The sequence below is a fragment of the Apis laboriosa genome, unplaced genomic scaffold (assembly GCF_014066325.1).
Source record: "Apis laboriosa isolate Shangri-la unplaced genomic scaffold, ASM1406632v1 scaffold21_cov150, whole genome shotgun sequence".
NCBI classification, from domain to species: Eukaryota; Metazoa; Arthropoda; class Insecta; order Hymenoptera; family Apidae; genus Apis; species Apis laboriosa.
The window spans coordinates 930,668-949,394 of record NW_025222365.1 but is presented as its reverse complement, the minus strand read 5'-3'; positions in this window follow the sequence as shown (position 1 = coordinate 949,394).

Here is an 18,727-nt window from a genome sequence, read left to right as displayed (position 1 = left end):
GCGCCTCTTTACGGTCATTCTCTCCTATCTTCATTCCCATCTGTCTGAATCCAGNAAGAACCAGAAAAAAAAAAGAAAGAAAGAAAAGAAGAAAAAACAAATTCGAGTTAAAATACTTATAAAACGATTCCTCGCGAATCGAGAGGAAAGTAAAAAGAGGATACGCATCGAGAATTTATTTCTTCGACGGCTTCTTCCCTTCGTTTATAAAAAAAGAAAAAAAAAAAAAAAAAGAAAATCAAGATTGTCGCCGGATCTGTCAGCAATCAATTACGGACGGACCGTACATTATACCTATACGGTACGAACGGGTGATTGATACGCAAAAAAAAAAAAAAAAAAGAAGAAGATGGAGACAGAGGAGGAAGAAGAACAATCGGGAACGGAGGAGCGGTGATTAACACGTGGTCGATCCTGGAACGGCCCGACGAAGATCGATGAGGATCGGAAAGGTGGCCGAGCGGTGTATCACGGTAGCCGGCTCGTTATTCGAATTCCTGGGATTCCCAGCGTCGTCTGGAGCGGTCGGCACGCAAAGTCTCACCCGGGTACGACCCGGCGTACCCCGCCGCGGCGCGTGGATCCAGCAGCCTCGACTCTCTCTCTAGCCGGACTTACCGAACCGGATGGCACGGATCACGGGGTCCAGGACCGCGTAATTAATTGATATAATAATCGTGACGGCCAGTCTTAATTTCATCGAGGCGCACACATGTGGCTGCGCATCACCGACTCGACCATTCTCGTCCTTCTCGCCGTCTTCTCTCCTCTCTCTTTCATTTTTCTTTCTCCTCCTCTTCTTTTGCTTCTTCTTCTTCTTCTTCTTCTTCTTCTTCTTCTTCTTCTTCTTCCTCGTTTCCCTTTCACATCACCGACTCAAAAGACAACGACGAAGAAGTGGACGGCGACGACGAATCATTGACGTCCGCCGGCACGGTCTCACCAATAAGTCTCTTCAAGGTTGGCATCGTTGGACTACCATAATCCGCCTCGTAGATTATTATCGGCGAGAGAAGAAACTTGCGACATACACCGGTCGCGCTCGTTCTTCCCTCTTTCGTCCATCCTCCCCTCTCCCTCCGCCTCGTGCTCCCCTGTCTCCCCAAGCTTCATTTTTTCCTTTTCCTTTTTTTTCCTTCTCTTCTCTTCTCTTTTCTTTCGCTCACTCCATGGAGCACGGAATAATAAACTCCGTCGGTGATCATTAAGAAGGGACTAGGCTTATAGCATAGGCACGCATATCTGTGTTTGATTTGCGTTTGGCAGGAGGACGTATAATTCCTTATCTTAATTGACCCGATTAGCATATTGTTAGACCCGTGATCGTGGAAGGAACGCTTTAGACGCGCGTTGCACGCAATTCTCCGTCACTGTGTATATATATATATATGTACACGTACGTATGGCATCGCGTGCGTACGAGCCGAAACACACAGCATCCCGGCTACTGGAATTTCGTTTTACCGTCGCTTCTTGTCCGCTCGATTAATCAAACGGGGACGGTAACGATCGATGAATATCCACTGGAAAATTAATTTCGTTGCCCGGATCGGCGATCGATTATGCCGTCGATCGGTAGGTATACACGTAGTTCTCGCGCCGATTTCAAAATGCTAATAGATACCGCCTCTCTCTCTCTCTCTCTCTCTCTCTCTCTCTCTCTATTTCGCTTTAATTCGTCGCCTCAGCTCACAGCTCAGAGACACAAGCGTTCCTCTTTCTCGAAACGATCGCGTCTCTCCGTCGAACCAACCGACCAAGACTTTCACCGCGGCGCTCGGTTGTTCGTTCATTCATAAATTGATTATTAAAGGCTCGGCTGGCCCGTTCCAAAGCGAGAGATACGCGCGTTACACGTTGGCACGAGCTACGCGATCCCTGTCGCTTTTTCAACGCGATCGCAGCGGTTCTCGGATCGAAGCGAAGACGTAGAAGGAGGAGGAGGTATCGCGAGACGAGAAAATGTAAAGGAAAAGAAAAAGCAGGAAGGAGGTTTCCGCGTACGAGAAAGGCCGGCTATTAATTTATCCACGATGTAAGGAGCGGTTAGCCACGCGAACAAGAAGCTTTCGTCCATCGGTTTTTCATTACGCGTCTTCCGTCATTTCTCGCGTTCCCGTGGCTTTCATCCACGCGGCGGCGCCCCAATGCTGTTATTAGTATTATTAGTATTATGTTGGCGGAACCGGCTTTTTACCGCGAAACTTGCCATTATCGGAGTGGAAAGGAATAAATAATATTTGGCAATATTACCGTTCGAACGCTTCGAACCGTTGATCGGGTAGGTTATTTGTCGGGATTGGTGGGAAAGTTATGCGAGTTTTCCATTTTCCTAGCTCGTCTCGAAACTGTCTGTTTCGTGTTTCGTTCGTAATATCTGCTCTCTCGACCGAATTTAAAGGAGACGAAGGGATTGAGTAATCGTCAGGCGGTTGGATAGGTAAGATATTTTCAGGCAGTCGAATAAGTTTAAAAAAAAGAAAAAAAAGAGAAAGAATATTGTAGATTGTACAACGATTTTATTAAATTTGTAAAATGTGTCCAGAGCGTAACGTAATAGAAAGACCGGACCACCAATTTACTTTCTCACCAATAGGAATCGCAACAAGTAGTTAAACGATATCCTTGCATAACGAACCGCTTCGGTTCCGAGAATATGAATATTATATTATTCTTTGAGACGAGGTACAGTTCGTAGATCGGGTCTGTCTCGCATTTGGCATTCCACCCGGCACGGATTTATGAACGTATTAAGTTTTATGGATGCAACATTTCCGAGGAACGGTTCTTAAAACGGTTGCCAGCGTCTTAATTAAAGAATATATCGGCTATTAAGCGCGACCATTGAGAAACGGAGGCGGGAGATATCTCCGGTGGATCGGTCTCCCCGGCGTGACAATTCGTACACAAGCACACCGGGGACTGGACACGGCATAAGCCAGCGCGACGATCGTTTTCTCGACTCGCCTGGTTTGACCTGCGTCTAACGAGTTTGGCCGCGTGCGCACGCGGTGTCGTGCTAGTTTCCACCGGGGCAGAGATCGTTTCGAAGAAAAAAGAAAAAAAAGAAACGTTTCCAGCCGGAAGCTTTCGAGCATTCCTTCTTCCAAAAACCGCTTCTCGACTTCTTCTTGTTTTAACATTTAAGAAAAGATTCGATTTGTTTTTTCCTTTTCGAAAAATATACGTAACTTCGTCGTGCTTCGAGATCGGCGGGCGATATTATTTCGAGGCTAGAAAAAGCAAGTTTATCGCAATTTTCGCCTCGACGACCGCAATGTCGTTGGAAATTACGGCTGAGCGTTAGCTATAAATATATAGGGGGGAGGGGAGGGGAAGAAGAGAGATCGTCCGAGAGATCGTTCCGTGAGGGTTAATCTCGGAGAGAGCAGGCGAATCTTCCGACTCCAATTAGTACTTTGTCATTACTTATCGGGAAGGACGCGTGTTTGGTGTTGGTCCCCCGCGTTATCGCGGCCGAAAAAAAGTACCCGGCCCCGGCTCTCCAATTTCGATCGACTTATCCACGGCCGTCGATCTCTTCCATATTTACGCCCGGCGATCTGTCCAAGATTCAGGATCCTCGGCCTGGCTTATCAACAACCGGCGAAACTCCACCGAGCGAGAGGACGCGAGACGGGGAATACGCGAGTAAATCCAACGAAGGCGCATAAAGACGCGACGAAATACGAGCGAGAAGGCTTGGTGCCGATACCTCGTCGAAGCAGAAGAGATGTAGAAGGAGAAGAAGAAGAAGAAGAAGAAGAAAAGGAGGAGGAGGAGGAGGAGGAGGAGGAGGTAAAGAAAGGAGACGAGGAAAGGGGAAAAGGAGAAGGGGGAAGAGGAAAAGGAAGACAAGCGAGGGAGAGATCTACTGCAAGGGCGCGGCGAGGGTCCGTCGATGGAAAAGAAGGAAGAAAAGAGGTGTGGCACGAACCTCTCTCCGGCATTGTCCGCCCGTACAGCTCGCGCACGCCGGGACTGGTCCACGCACCATCCGAATCTATCTACATACGGCATACCATACGCGCTCACGCATAGGAAAAAGAAATCTCTCTTTCCTTCTCCCTCTCTCTAGCTGTCCCTCTCTGTCTTCTCTCTCGACGGTGCGATGGTGTACCGTGCTGTGCTATAGCACAGCGCGTGCTCTCTCTCTATGTGTTCGCCCGTTAACCGTACCTACGGCCACGTTCCTGTATCGCGGATACGGGCGTGCGTATGTGCGCGCGCGTGTGTGCGCGTGAGCGCAAACGTGCGTGTAAAAGGGAGGGACGCGTGTGAGTACCGTGGTTAACTCGACGACCGCAACACACAGCCGCACGACAACAGACCCGACCGGTATTCAAAGTCAGAGCTCGCGGGAGGGGCAAGAGGGAGGGAGAAGAAACGGCAGGAGCAAGGAGGAGAGAGGGAGTAGGCACGAGCCTAACTGCAACCAGCATCCCACGCGCTTAGACCAACATTTAGTAGGCTCTTTGTCCTTCCTTCTCGCTCCCTTTTCCTTTTAGGAACTGTTTGCCTCGCTCGAGCAGCCACCTCTCTCTCTCTCTCTCCCTCTCCCTCCTTTCGCTCTTTCTCTTTTTCTCTCATCGGTTGGACGCGGGTACATGACGAGACATACGTACACGGTCGACCATTAGACGCGAGTACGCTGCTCAAGATCATCTTTTCTCTCGGTCTCTTCCCCTCTCGTTCCCCCTCTCGATCCCCTGCTTGCTCGATGGTTGCCCGCGCGCGCGCGCCACGAAAGAACGATTCTTCTGGTCGTATAAAGGTGTAGACGGTGGGGGAGGCGAGGTTTCCGAGGTTGCTGGTAAGAAAGTCGAAAATTTGTGTCGAGATTACGCGTGTTTCGAACCGTTAAGCGACCCGATGCGCGCGTCGACATTGTCCCAGCACGCGCTCCGTATGCGCCAACGCTGTGAAATTAGATACGAGACGGCTATTAACTAAGCCGGATCGATGTCTTGAGGTTGGATCGCTTAATCGACCATTCCCTTCCGCGTAATATAATTATACTTTTCCCCGGTGACGTATTCGTATTCATCCGGGATCCGGGATTTTACGAGTTCGAGTTCGCTCTCCATAATAATCATCCGCCGCATTGCGATTCCCTTTCGAACAGAGTCGTTCGGAACGTACGAACGGCCTCCGATGTTTACACGCGTCACACGTCTCTTTGTGACACATCACAAACAAATTCCATTTCCTCTGATTGTTTGCATCCCGTGTTTATTTACATTTATCTCTTTGTTTATACTCCTCGTTCCTTTACTCCTCTTCTTTCTGTTTATCTATGCATTTTCCACATTCCAGAAAGAATTTTATAACGATTTTATATTTATATTCCGCCCGGTAACAATTCGAAGAAATTATATGTATGGATACGAACGGATCGCAGAGAATTATCCTTGCTCGACGTTGGTAATCGGTCCCGTTCCATTCACCCTCGGTTAATTGTTAGCGGAGGTCGCGAGGCGAAGAAAGTCGAAAATTTCGAGGCAATGTTCGCTCTTATACACGTACCACTCGCCATTTGTATAGCTAGGCCGGTCGAGGTACGAGGATGTCCGCTATATAACGTCGAGAAAATTAATGGTCGTCGTTATTCGACTCGTTCTCGGTCCCCGGCAAAGATACCGGGGATCAATGGCGGAACAACGAAGCTGTAACGTATAGGCTTAGAGAGAGAGCTCGTCGAATTTTATTTTTAACCAGGAGTGATGTATTACGCGTGGCGCTAGTCACCTCGCGTTGACGTATCGGTGACAAGATGTTGGAAGAAGCACGGTTACGACTCCGTCCTCTCTCGTTCGCCGAGGATGTACGTTTTAGAGCGTACAGAGGATAAGGGGGCTTCTTGTTTGTAAGGACATACGTCGTACGACCATTCATCCGGCGTACGAGGATTCAACGCGTCGCAACTCTTTCGACCAATTCATACTAATTGAAACTGGTTTTTGGGGGACACCGTTCCGTCCAAATTAATTCCTTTAATCCTTGTTTCTCTCCCCCCTTCTTGACGTCGTATTTAACTTTTGATCTTTCTAAGTAAGAATTTTACTGGACGTTTTATCACGATCGTATTGTTAACCATTATCGATAACTTCTTCTTTGAAGCATAAATTTTCGAATTTTCACACGTTCTTCACGAATAACGAAAGTCAAATGCGCTTTTGTCAAATCGGATAAAATAACAGCGATCCATTTTCGATTATAATTTATAATTCGATATTTGTTCGGATTTGTTCGACGACACGAAATTGTCATCGCTTACAAAAGAAAAAAAAAAAAAATCCCAACTTAAAAACTCAATCGGCCGTCAAAACTTACGTCTTACTTTCCCACACGATCGAGCGTGGAAGCGCAGTTTCGTGAAACAGGATCCGGAGTGTAAATCACCCTCCCCCTCTCGCGAGATCGCTTTCCCATATGCTTCGAAACTCGAGGAGGATTACCATTTCGATCGAGGAGAGGAACGAGGAGAGGGTTACATCGACGAAGGAACGCGTCGTCGTTGACGGCCGATGGAAACGACCCCGTTTTCACGTTCACCACGCGATTGCCTTTGAAAAGAAAGAAAGAAAGAAAGAAAGAAAGAAAGGAAAAAGGAAGAAAAGAGAGAGAGAGAGAGAGAGAGAGGTTGTCCCCGTGGCACGACGCGATAAGGAGCGGAGAGAGGAACCGAGAGAGGGCCGAGAAAGATATAATGGCCAGAACGAAATCGTATTAGGGCACGAGGGAACGTTCGCCCGGCTTTTTATCGAGCCGGATACACCTCGTTTCTGTCTGTTGTTGGTTAGAGAACCATAAGAGAACCATAAGAGGACGTGATACTTTTCGGTCGGAAAATTAGGTAGGCTCGATCCTTGGCGTTGGCCACCCTGCGAGTCGAGGCTGATTTACAGGCGCCTCGGTAAACTTATTGTTGGAAGACGGTCTACCAGCTTGTTCTAAAGAGAGGGGGAGGAGGGGAAAAAATCCTCCTGAATGAATACTTTCTCGAACTCTTTCTCATTCAGGTATATCTCCGGAAGATTTATGGAAATTCTTGTCCCCGCGACAAGAGTTTTCTTTCTTCCTTTTTTTCTTCTTTTTCTTTTTTAAAGTTACGTACGTAAGGATCGAAAGCTGGCCGCGCGATGGCTTATTCTATTGCTCTATTTGGAACGAATAAAGAAACATCTCTGTTAGGATCGTTAACCATTTCCACGAGCAATGTCGCGGTGGAATATCGATTAAAACGGAGGTCGATTCGTGTGAAACAAACGCGACACGACATATTTTATATATATATATACACACATGGTTCGACGAAAGGTCGATGAGATTGCGTCAAATCGGTGATATCAATTAAACGGTTTATCGCGCGAGTTCATCGGAAACCGGAGTACCGTGACTTTGATAATAACCCAGATGCCTGGATTTTAGCTCGTACCGCCACGATAACCACCACTCCCTGCTAACCGATGGCTGTGTATAAATTTAATATCTTCCTGCGTGAACCGATCGAACACCTGTCGATTTTACTACGCTCCATAACGCGAAGATATATAACGAGTTGTCGCGGCTTTGACGCGACTACTTAATACCTTTTCTAAATTTAATTTTTCAACGCTCGAACTCGATGGAAATACGCGAGACACGGGAGAAAAACAAGACTAACCGGCAGGAAAGCGAAGTAAAAGAAAAAACGACGACGAGTTTGCATTCGCGATTCCAGACTGGGGGACGACGACATCGATCGAAAGGAAGTTAGAAGGATCATTAGTGGATCACGATTAAACGTAATATATAATATACAACACGTTAACCGGTGTCTTGATTCAATTGGATACCGTTGCGTTCATTCGTATTTTAAGAGTCTCAATGAACCGTCCGGTGAATTAAAACGTTGATTCGTCGTACGATTGACCGTGGAATCCGTCACCGAGAGAACGATTGCTCTTTCGATACAGGCCTCGATTCACGGACGCCTCGGTTCGAGCGCACGCACGAATACCTTTGAACTTGCACGTCGCTCGGTTCTTCGTCGCTTTGCGAGCGAATTCCGTATCTATCGGTCGTATCGTCTCGAAGAAGAGCGGTAATTAAAAACATAAAAACGATTATGGAATGGAATTTTGGAACGAAATTGATTCCCTAAATATAATCTTGTACGATGTTAATATTAATAGTTATTTTTTGTTATTTACGTATGCGTGTAGAATCACTTTTAGAAATATATTTTTTGATTTGAACAATGAGGATCGTAGATTCACCAAAAATTTGTCGACATTTTTAAATATTTATATTCATTTCTTTTTTCAAAGAGGTGAAGCTAAACAAGTTCCTCGAGGAAGAGAGGATAACATTCGTTCGAAAGATCGAAGACGAGCGAAGGGTTAATCGTAGGAATTATCTCGATTCGTGGAAAAAGGAAGAGGAGATGAGTGAAACGAGTTTGAAGAAAGTTGGAAGGAATTGGAAAGGGGCGAGGCAGCGGGGCACGCGTCTGGGCGTTCCGTACGGTGGCTACATCACTGGTTGATGGCAACGTGGAACGGGAGCAAAGGAACATCGTCGGTGGTAGCAGGCCGGTCTGAATTGAGCAATTTTCTCCAGGCGATATCCGTCACAATATGCTTGATACGTGAATAGGATCCCGGTCCCGCAGCGCTCACAAATCAATCTTAACACCGTGAATGTTGCACCGCTTTGTTGTCAATCGCGAAACCGTTCAGAATGTCGCGTTCATTGGGGCCAGACAGTGGCGTTGCTCGGGCTCGGGGCTAGTTCATTTTAGCCCGTTCTTGCTATGAGCCCGCGCACGTGCGGCCTGAACAATAAACGATCGCCTTTCTAAGGTCGCACGGTGCACACTGTTAACCGCCACTTTTCTGTCCGCTCCACGGATCTGCATAAAACATAATAGGGGTGTAACGCTCGCTGTTAGATCGAGTTATTATTGGAATATAAGCGCACGCCGCGCTGCCGCGCGTTTCACAGACAGATCGTGAACACGAGAGAATGACATTTGAAAGCTCACCTATGGCGATTATTAGGTGGATGGCCTCTGGTAACCGTGGCCACTTATCGACCCGTGCTTTTATCCCTTGATTTTTTCCTTCTTTTTTTTTCCCATCTCGGGATACACGGTTATGTACTCTGTTTATTGCGGCGTTAACCGGCCGATTCATAAAACCGATCTCGCCTAGACCGATCGGTACTAGAGGACGGTAAAGTGGCGAGAGCGTGGAATTTACGCGGAGGAAATGCCTCGTAATAAAACGTGATGTCACGTGACACGATGTATGTAAGTACTGTCTCGGCGAATGCTCCAGGAAATTCGCTCGACGTGTTGAGAAAAGAATAGAGCGAGCAACAGACGAGGCGAATAGAGAACGGTATCTAACGCGAGACAAGTTTTATAGCGACTATGGAATTTGTGTTAAAGTTTCGCCTCGGCTTCGTTTCCAAGTTTTTCCAAGAATTGGAGAGAAGGAGAGAAAGGCGTATAAAATGATTAGAAATAAGAATAAAATAATCGTATCGTATTCCGTAAGAAATCCTTCCCCCGTATATTTATTTCCTTATTGTGAAAATTATTACACGCTTTTTGCATCACGCTGCATTTATTTGAAATATTAAAAATGCCCGGAATAATCAGGAGATGAACGTTAAATAACGCAACGTGTAGAATTACCGAGCTATAAAGTTACGGTGAAGAAGGCAGACGAGTGGCGGTGCAACGGATATAATTGAGAAAACAGACGATTCCCATGGAGAAGAAGGCCCCTCGGCAAAACGAACAGCGAGGCGATTAGAATTACAGGCTTAATCCTGAACGATCTGCAAGCCTGTCGCCGAATACGGTAGGAGGTGAATAAGACGGGTATACACATTCGTCACTCAGCAAGCGTCCCGCGGTATAAGTCGTAGGCCCGACCCTCTCGGTCCCTCCCAAGCCGCCACTCTCCCTTCCCGGCTTCGGTTCGAGCACGGAAGCCCAAATAAGGGGAAATGTACGGCGAATTAAGCTTCCCCTCCTCTGTTTCGTCTCACTAGAGGCGCCGGCTTCAGCCTCGGTCACGTGGCGCCTCGGCAGAAATTGATCTCTCTGATAAGCGGAAATTAAGAACAGCAATTGACCAACACGTAATTATCCCCGTCGATATTACAATGAGCACCGTTAAAAACTGTTCGATAGTTGTGCACGTTCTCGTATCGAGATTATACTCGTGCAATAAATATATCAAGCAATTTGTGTAAGTGCTATACGATTTTAACGAAACAACGTATATATATATATATATATATATAGATACACGAATGATTCAGAGTCAAATTGGCCAATGAATCGCAGCGATGAACCGATCGAGTGATTGGTGGATGATCGAAGAAAAATCGATGGCGAGAGATCGAAGGGAAAAAAGTGGCGCCCACGCTGAGAATGATCGGTCGAAGATCTCGGCGATCTCTCGAAACGGCGTCCTCTCGAACGCTCCTCGATGGGAGGAGCTGCTTGGTCGCGGATTTTAATGGCGGATTTTTGCGACTCGCCAATCGCACACGACACGAGACACCGTCCACCGTTTCCCGCTCCGTGATTCAACGATTCGACGATTTCACCGCGAAGAGAGGAGAGATATACATCGTGGCGAGTTACGTGATTTGATTTGAGGAGAGCTCCTCGAAGCGAGCGCGCGTGGGACACGCGCTCTGCCTTGTCGCGTGCCTCGCCACGTTCATGCTGGTTCTCAACCTGCGCCTCGATACTCGATGCTTCGATTAATCGCGATCGCTGAGCGGGAAACTGTCGCCATCATTCTTGCTCGATTCACGTGTTTCGATAGGAATGGAACGACACTTTGGATTTTCGCCAAGCTGTGTTTTATATCTTACAGTGGTAGAAATTTATCCAGGTACGATTTGATAAAGTTATTGTCCCATTTTGTTCGATCCGTAACAAATAAATGCAGAGAATTATCGAATGACTCGTGTTATTCGAAGGTAAACATACCTTCGATTTCTAGGTTATGATAGGTACGTCGAAAGCGAGCAACGTTCCAACGAAACGAAATCTTACGAGAGATTTTCTACGGGGTTTGACACGTAATAATACATTTCGACACTGAAATGATATCATCGCTCACAGAAACGGATTCAGTCATTTGTGGCAACTCGCGTTCATCTCTTTCGTGTCGTGGTAAGTGCTTCTGCGATACAACTTGCAAATCTTCTAATGTTATGACATTTGAAAATAATCAAAGTATACGACCTCGTAATATAAAGTGTATTTTACCGTGTCGCGTTGCGTGTAACATTAAGATCGAAATAACGATTTCATAATGACACAATCATTTATATTTTCATTCAGTTTCGAATTGCGTACCCATATGTGACTTTGAAAAGGGAATCTCGAAAAGGGAATTCTTCGATTATAACCACCATAGCCACATTTGACTTTCATTCAACTTTTAAAATTTGGATTTTTTTATTAAATGAATTAATAAACAATATCCAAGTTATAAAGTAGCTCTGTGAAGTTGTGTGGAAACTAATGGCGTAGGAATCGAGATAGCGTAGGTACTCGGATGCCTGCCGTCGGAGAACAAGGAGAAAGGTACGTGGATAAATTGCCTATGCCGTTTACAGGCGAGTCGGGCTTGAGAACAGCCTAATTACCGCGTTTACGCACTGCGTAACGTGCACGAAGTATCGCTCGATCGCTTGGACAAATTGGACATGCGTGATGTTTTCATTTTCATGAAACTGCCGCGGAAACTGGAGGCGTCCAATTCTCCGAAACAAGGATGAATGAATTCGAATTTCGAGATAAATGGAACTCGATCGTAATTTTAAAAATTCAAATATCAAATTTTTATTCGATATATACTACGCGTGATTACCAACACCGCGAACCACGTTGATACTCCATCGAGACCACTCCATAATTTAAAAAGTCGAACGATAAAATCATACGTTGCGATGTTGAAAATTGAAATTTTTTTTTTTTTTTAAAAACCCAGTCGACGATTAAAAGATTTATGCGTGTTTTGCAAAACGATGAATTTACGCCGTTTTATCAGAGTCTCGTGCAACGACGTACCCAAGTTCCGAGTATTCTGAAAATGTAAATGCAACAATTGAGACACGGGTTAACAATTGAGTCCAATTTGTACGAGTCGTCCGCTGATGATGTTGACCACTTAGACGCGTTGGATGCGCACGGAATTTTGCAAGATCTTGAATTAATATATTTTTCAAAGCGATGCGGGAGTAATTAGAGACGACCGATCGTTTCGCCTGTGTAAATTACATTCGAGAATTCTAACCGGCATAAACTGACTTAACTGGCCGCATAACGTTTCTGTTTATTTATCAGGAAACGATTAACGACGCCATACTCGGTTTATAAATATTCACTATTACGAAAGCGTGCATATATAAAAACAACTCTGAAAGGAAAATCCGCGGATACAGTGTCGAATCGCCGCAATTTTATTTTCCTACGATCTCAATATTCCGAGTTCAAAATCATCGAGTGGGTTTTTTCGTGTGTCCCGGTGGGAACGAAAATCTTACCATTTCTCGCGTAAAACGAGAGAAATATGATAGGGTCGCGTTGCGAAATCATGGCGCAAAATCGCCGGATATCTAAATCGAATTCAATTTTCCGAGAGAAGAAGCGAGGAATTCTCTAGGATTCTAGAGAAAGGAAATTTTCTTCGATTTTCACACGGAATTTTCACACTCGTGGCGCTAGCCTCGTCGAGTAAACGTCGAGTAAAGTACGTAAGAGTACGTAACGCTCGAACGATGGGACGGGATTTCGTTTACGTCGCTCGTAGAACGAATTCGAAACGATTTCGAAACGTTCCGTTCGTGAACGTTGCCTCGTCCGCACGCCGGCCTACTACCGTTCGACACTCCCAGTTTCTAATCTCGTCTAATCTTCCGAGATATCTTGGCCGCGCACGGGCGTACAATCGATCCAGGTGAGACGAATCGATTCGCCGTGTGCGCCATTAGCCCGCGACAGAACGGGACGAGGATGGGTCACGCGTTACGCGTAAACTTTCTGCGTTCAATTAAGCGTTAACATCGCGATGATAAACGAAGAAATGGATTTACGGCCACCGTTATTATTATTCGTATCGTTTATTCTTCGCTCACAATGTGCGTACACGTACATACATACGTACACATGGCGTACACTCGAAAGAAAACTCGCTTGAGAAATTATGGATGGAAAAAAAAAAAGGTAAAGACTTACTACCGTGTTCAACCGTGTTGACACTGTCCAGCCGTTTCCTCGTGTTTCCGGGGAAAGTGAGCCCCTCTCCCCCTCCTCCCTCCCTTCTCCTCCTCCTCCTTTCTCGGCTACTTATTTTCTTCGTACGCGAACAGTGTGTTTAGAACGCAAGCAAGCGAACAAGAAATTTTGCGCAAACAGCAACGCGAAAAACAGTGGGTGGTTGCGTCGGATTTTATCGAAACGGCGAGCTGCCGCTAAAATACCGGTTTATTGTCATCTCACCGTGGAATTATTACATAGCCCCCCCACGTGCGCGATTCGTCTCACCGTAATGGTGAAATGAGCGCGCGGCTCGCCATTTTACCATTAATTATTATTCGTTGCGATACATCCGGTCATTACGGATCTCTCAAAGCGGACGGAGAACGAAATAATATGATAGGCCTGGGCTGATAGATCCGAACGCTGATGGAACGCGAACGATCGAAACACGTCCCGTTGTGTACAATGCGAATCCCTCTCGAGGTGTCGTTTCGTGATTTCTACGCTTTTCAAGAGGCAAGAACAAAAGAGATTATCTGGACACTGGGCGTAGCGGCAGAGGCGCGTTAATTCTTCCCTACAAGCTTGACGATACGTTGAGACGAACGTACGCGTCCCCTTCCTCCTCCCCCTTCCTCTACGTTGGTCCCTCGCGGTCGAGGCAAGATTTATCGCGCATTTTGCGCGAGATGTATTTTTAGGTGTAAACCCGGAACGCATAACGTTATTACAATCGGGTATCGGTGTGCGAGAGCACGAACGGAGGATACTCTATTCCGCATTATCCGAAGCCATTGTTCTTGGAGCGGCAATCGGGCATCGTGGGATCAACGAATCATCCGTACGCCGATGATTTCTATCCACGGAAGTACACGATCGAGTACGTTGTACGCGCATTTTTCCCGAATAGGCACGGCCCGAATAGGACGATTACGTGGCAAACGATATATAAAAGAGGGACGAACGGTTGGGTTAACTTTCGAAACGGGCAGAGCAGTTGAAAAGTGGGGGGAGGGGGAGGGGAGGAGGAGGATCGTCGAATCGAGTCGCCTATTTCTCGATGTAATTGGACATTAACGGGGGAATTCCTGATGTAATGCGTTTCGCTTCATTTCATTCCGCTCGATCGGCTTACAGCGAGAGAAGAGCGGAATGCCAGGCCGCTTGGTAATATCTGGATTACCCTCGTTAAGCGGCCTCTTCGAGCATTCCATTGCGTATCTCCAAGTTGCGGGATCGGGACGCGACGCGTAATTACAAGAAAGATCACAGAATCGAGGGATCGTAATGGAAAATAGACGCGCGTGTATTATTTTTCGCCATTCGCTTCGTTTAATTCGTTTAATTCGTGTAGACTCGTTGCGGAATCGCTTACGAAATAAATACGATCCCATCTTTCGATTCCTTCCTCTGAACTTTGCTGAACTAAAAATGTTTCGCGAATGTTTCCGCTCTCCGTCCAGGAGCTCTGAATTTGAAACGGAATCGAGAGGGGCGGGGGAATAATGGAAGGAATATACGAAGCGGATAGTTTAGAGAGACAAGCGTTAGGATCTCAGCCACGGCCCATATTCAAAAGTCTCTCTCTCTCTCTCTCTGTCGAGACGCGTGTGCGCGTGTACGTGTGTGCGGGCACTTCTCCTCTCCCTTCTCTCTTGTCCGACGTTGCCGCGCTCGGAGGAGAGCCGCGCTTAACCGAAAACCAGGTGTCTTCCGTGGCCGGCGCGCGTACTGTAACTCGTTCTCCACCCACCTTTGGACGGGGCGAGGTAAGCAACGGTCCTGGAACCTGTTCCGAACCGTTTGAGAGTCTCTGCCCTACCTTGTCCCGTCGTCCATCCACCTTCGTCCCCTCTCGCCTCGACGACTCCCTTTCCCCCGTGCCACCGCCCCCGCCACCGCCCCTTTTCACCTCGCTTTTCTCTCTTTTTCTCCTCGCCTCTCGCCTGCTCTCCCTCCTCGTCGCACCTTCGGGGATTCACGTTCGCCAGCCGGCGTAATATCACGCACATCATCGTCACGGCGATGTGTACGCGTGCTCGAGCCTGGAATCGAGGGACCAACGAAGACATTCTCTGCGGACGAGGAGGAACGAAACGTGCTCGTATGCATCTCGACGGACGTGTCTCTCTCTCTCTCTCTCTCTCTTCGTGGAAAGCGGAGGAAAGATAGCGGAGAACGTGGAAGAGGAACGTGGAAAGGAGGGAAGGAGGAAAGGGAGAATCGAAAGAAGGAGGAAAAGAATAGGGAATAGGTTTGGAGGAGAAGGAAGGAGAGTATGCGGAGGAGAGACGGGAGGATGTGCGCGCGAGGAAGCGAGGAGGGGAGAAGGCGCTGGCAATCAGGGCGAATGGGGTACGGCACACGCCACACGCCATCATAATGGAATAATGAGGCAAAGACGATAGCAATCGCGCAAAGGCTCCTTTTCCGCGCGACACGTCCGTGTCTTGGCGCGTTCGAGCGCGCGCACGAGCTCTCTGGAACGTGGTGGACGAATTGAGCGAATCAGAGCCACATCCGATGAGGTCACTTCGCCTCTCGGCTGTTGCAGGACCGACTTATCGTGCCTTCTCCTGCTTTTTCCTCTATCTCTCTCTTTCTCTCTCTCTCTCTCTCTCTCGCTTTCTTTCGTTTCTATCCACTTTTTATCTCCTTCGTTGTATCCAAAGTATTAAATGTCGTTTAACGTTCGCTTCGTTTCGTCGATAAGAATCGTCGATCGGGGGAAAAGAGAAGTAGGGGAAAAAAGGCGGACGTGAAAGTTTGGGAGGCGCGAGGAAACTCGTCATCTCGATGAAGAGATATCTAATGACGGTGATAACGAGGAGGCGAGCGATAACGAGGAGGCGAACGATCGGTGCGAGGCCCCCGGAGGAGGGCGACCGGTCGCACAGGGAGGTGGAATCTCGAAGGAAGAGAGGAGAGGTAACGTCAGAAGAAGTAAAGAAGCCGTGGCACGTGACCCCCGAGACCGGCAGAGTCAACTCGCTCAAGTAGCCGGGCTCTGCCCTTTGACCCAACCGACAATTTCGAATTATGTCTCTCCGAGAGAGCGGATATACTCCCGTCAGGGACGTCTTGGCCGGGAGATACCTATACTTTTACACGGTGCTCCATCCTGCGAGGAAACATCGATCAACGCGTATATACATATATATGTATATACAAGATTTTGTAACACTTTTGTCTCTCGAATATTTCTGAATAATCGTTGTTAAATAATAATCGTGGATCATCGAACGAGTGATCGAGCCATATATATATATATATATACACACGTATAATTAAAGCGAAGTTATTGTAATTAGTTATTGTAATTAAAGTGAACTAGTTCGATTTCCATATCCAAATTTCGAGACACGCGTAGAGCACGCACGAGATGCGCAGAAAATGGCTCGTGCCGGTCGACGGAGAATCTCTGGAGTTCGCGATATGCGCAGTTGTTCTTCCCTGAGGAAGACAAATGATCCACTCGGACGCGAGACAGTTAGCGTATCCGCGGGGAGGCTTGAACGTCGTCGGCGTAGGAGAGGAAGAAGAAGAAGAAGAAGAAGAAGAAGAGGAGGAGGAGGAGGAGGAGGAGGAAGAGGTAGAAGAATACGAAGAAGAAGAAGACGACGAAGACGAAGAAGAGTCTCGGTTTCTTCTCTTCTCCCTCTTCTCCTCCTGTCGAGAAGATGAGCGCGCGCCTTCGGGCAGGCGGACTCGTTCGCTTGATCCCGTGCCATTACGATATTAATGTAATGCCGCTAAAAAGGTGTGTTTGCTCGGTTAGGGGGGGAGGGAGAGAGGCAAGAGCCGAGGCGAGGATCGAGCCCACGTAGGATAGTCTCGCCAGATATGGCGTGTGCCTGTGCCGCGGCCACCACCACCACCACTGTTATCGTCGTCGCCACCATCGCCGTCGTCGCACCGTCGTCGTCATCCTCCTCTTTTCTCGTCGTGCTCCGCGGCTCTATACCCCTGCCGGTTTAAGGAGAACGATTAGAGGAGCCGGCCACGAAACGGGACCCTGAATCCAACGATCTCTTTTTTTTCTTCTCGCTCAATTTCATTCTTGCTCCTNTCTTGCTCCTTACGTATATATATATATATATATATATATAACCTTGGTATTCTCGATCGCATCACGCTCTCCGTATCTCTCAATTATCTATTCTTCGAGCGTGTTCTTTTCTCGTTGCAACGAAAGTTTCGCGTCGAAACAACACCACGAATCTCGTATTCGTTTAAAAATTACGTACGAACGCCCGAGGGTATACCGGTTAATGGAGAACTCGGGGTGAAGAGAGAGAGAGAGAGAAGAGAGGGTAGAAAAATGTTGTACACGAGAGTAATCGAAGACCGAGAAATTATAGTGTCGGGTGTCCGGTGTTGCTCGCCACTCGTGGAAATCATTATCGTCGAATTTACGATTCTTTAAACGATCGATCAGGTGAGAGAGAAAGAGACTCCCCCTCCCCGACCCCGTTTCAGTTTTCATCCTCCGCGATACGACCGTTCGAATTTCCGCCCCGCCGAAGGAGGAGGAGGAGGAGACTCCTCGTCCTCTCTCTCTCTCTCTCTCTCTCTCTCTCCCTCTCCTCCTCGTCTCTCTTCCTTTCCTTCTTTCGCGTTCAGTCACGGTCGCTCGCGACCTCGTATCTTTATTCGGTCATGGAGGCAACGGCAGCCCGCGCGCTCCCGCCTGAAGAGTCGCGACGATCTCTTAGCGGAGAGAATGCGACGTCGATCGATCCGAGCTGGCCTTCGAACCTCGGGCTTAAGGGAAGTCGCAACCCTTTCTAGCTAGAGGGTATACACGCGTTGGAATAGTCGTTTTGACATAATTGCAAAAACTGGACTGACCTGTTTCGATACCTCTATGCTCGCTGGAGGACATCTTCTGCGCCTCTTATCTTTAGAGCATCGCATGCAACTCCGCGGAGCGTAATGATAAAATTGTCGCGACGCGGAACGAGGAGGGAAGGAGAGAAAGAGACGAAGAGATTAAGATCGAATCGTATCGAACGTCGTGCTCCGGCAAACGCGGCAAGGACGTCGTTGCAATTGCGAACTTCCACCACCTCTTCGCTCGTAAACGTATTCCTCCTATAACTTACCTTCCCTCGGATCCTGCGCTTTAAATTTAAAACAGGAATCGATTAAAGAATAGGATCCTGTTATATATAGGTCGTTTTATGGGAAATTTGAAAACACGCGTAGCTCATTCTCTCGAGATTCGCAATTGGAACGGTTCGATCTCCTTTTTTGCTTTTACTCAATTCGCAATCGTGGTTCCAGTTTTTTTCTCCCTCCTCGATCTCGAGGATCCTCGATGGATGAACGAGAGCACTGGATCGCTCAATTTCGAACCGCCTATCGAACAAAGAGAGTAAAAACTTGCAACTTGTTTCTCTAAGCTTCTTCGCTTACTTTTCTCTCTCTCTCTCTCTCTCTCTC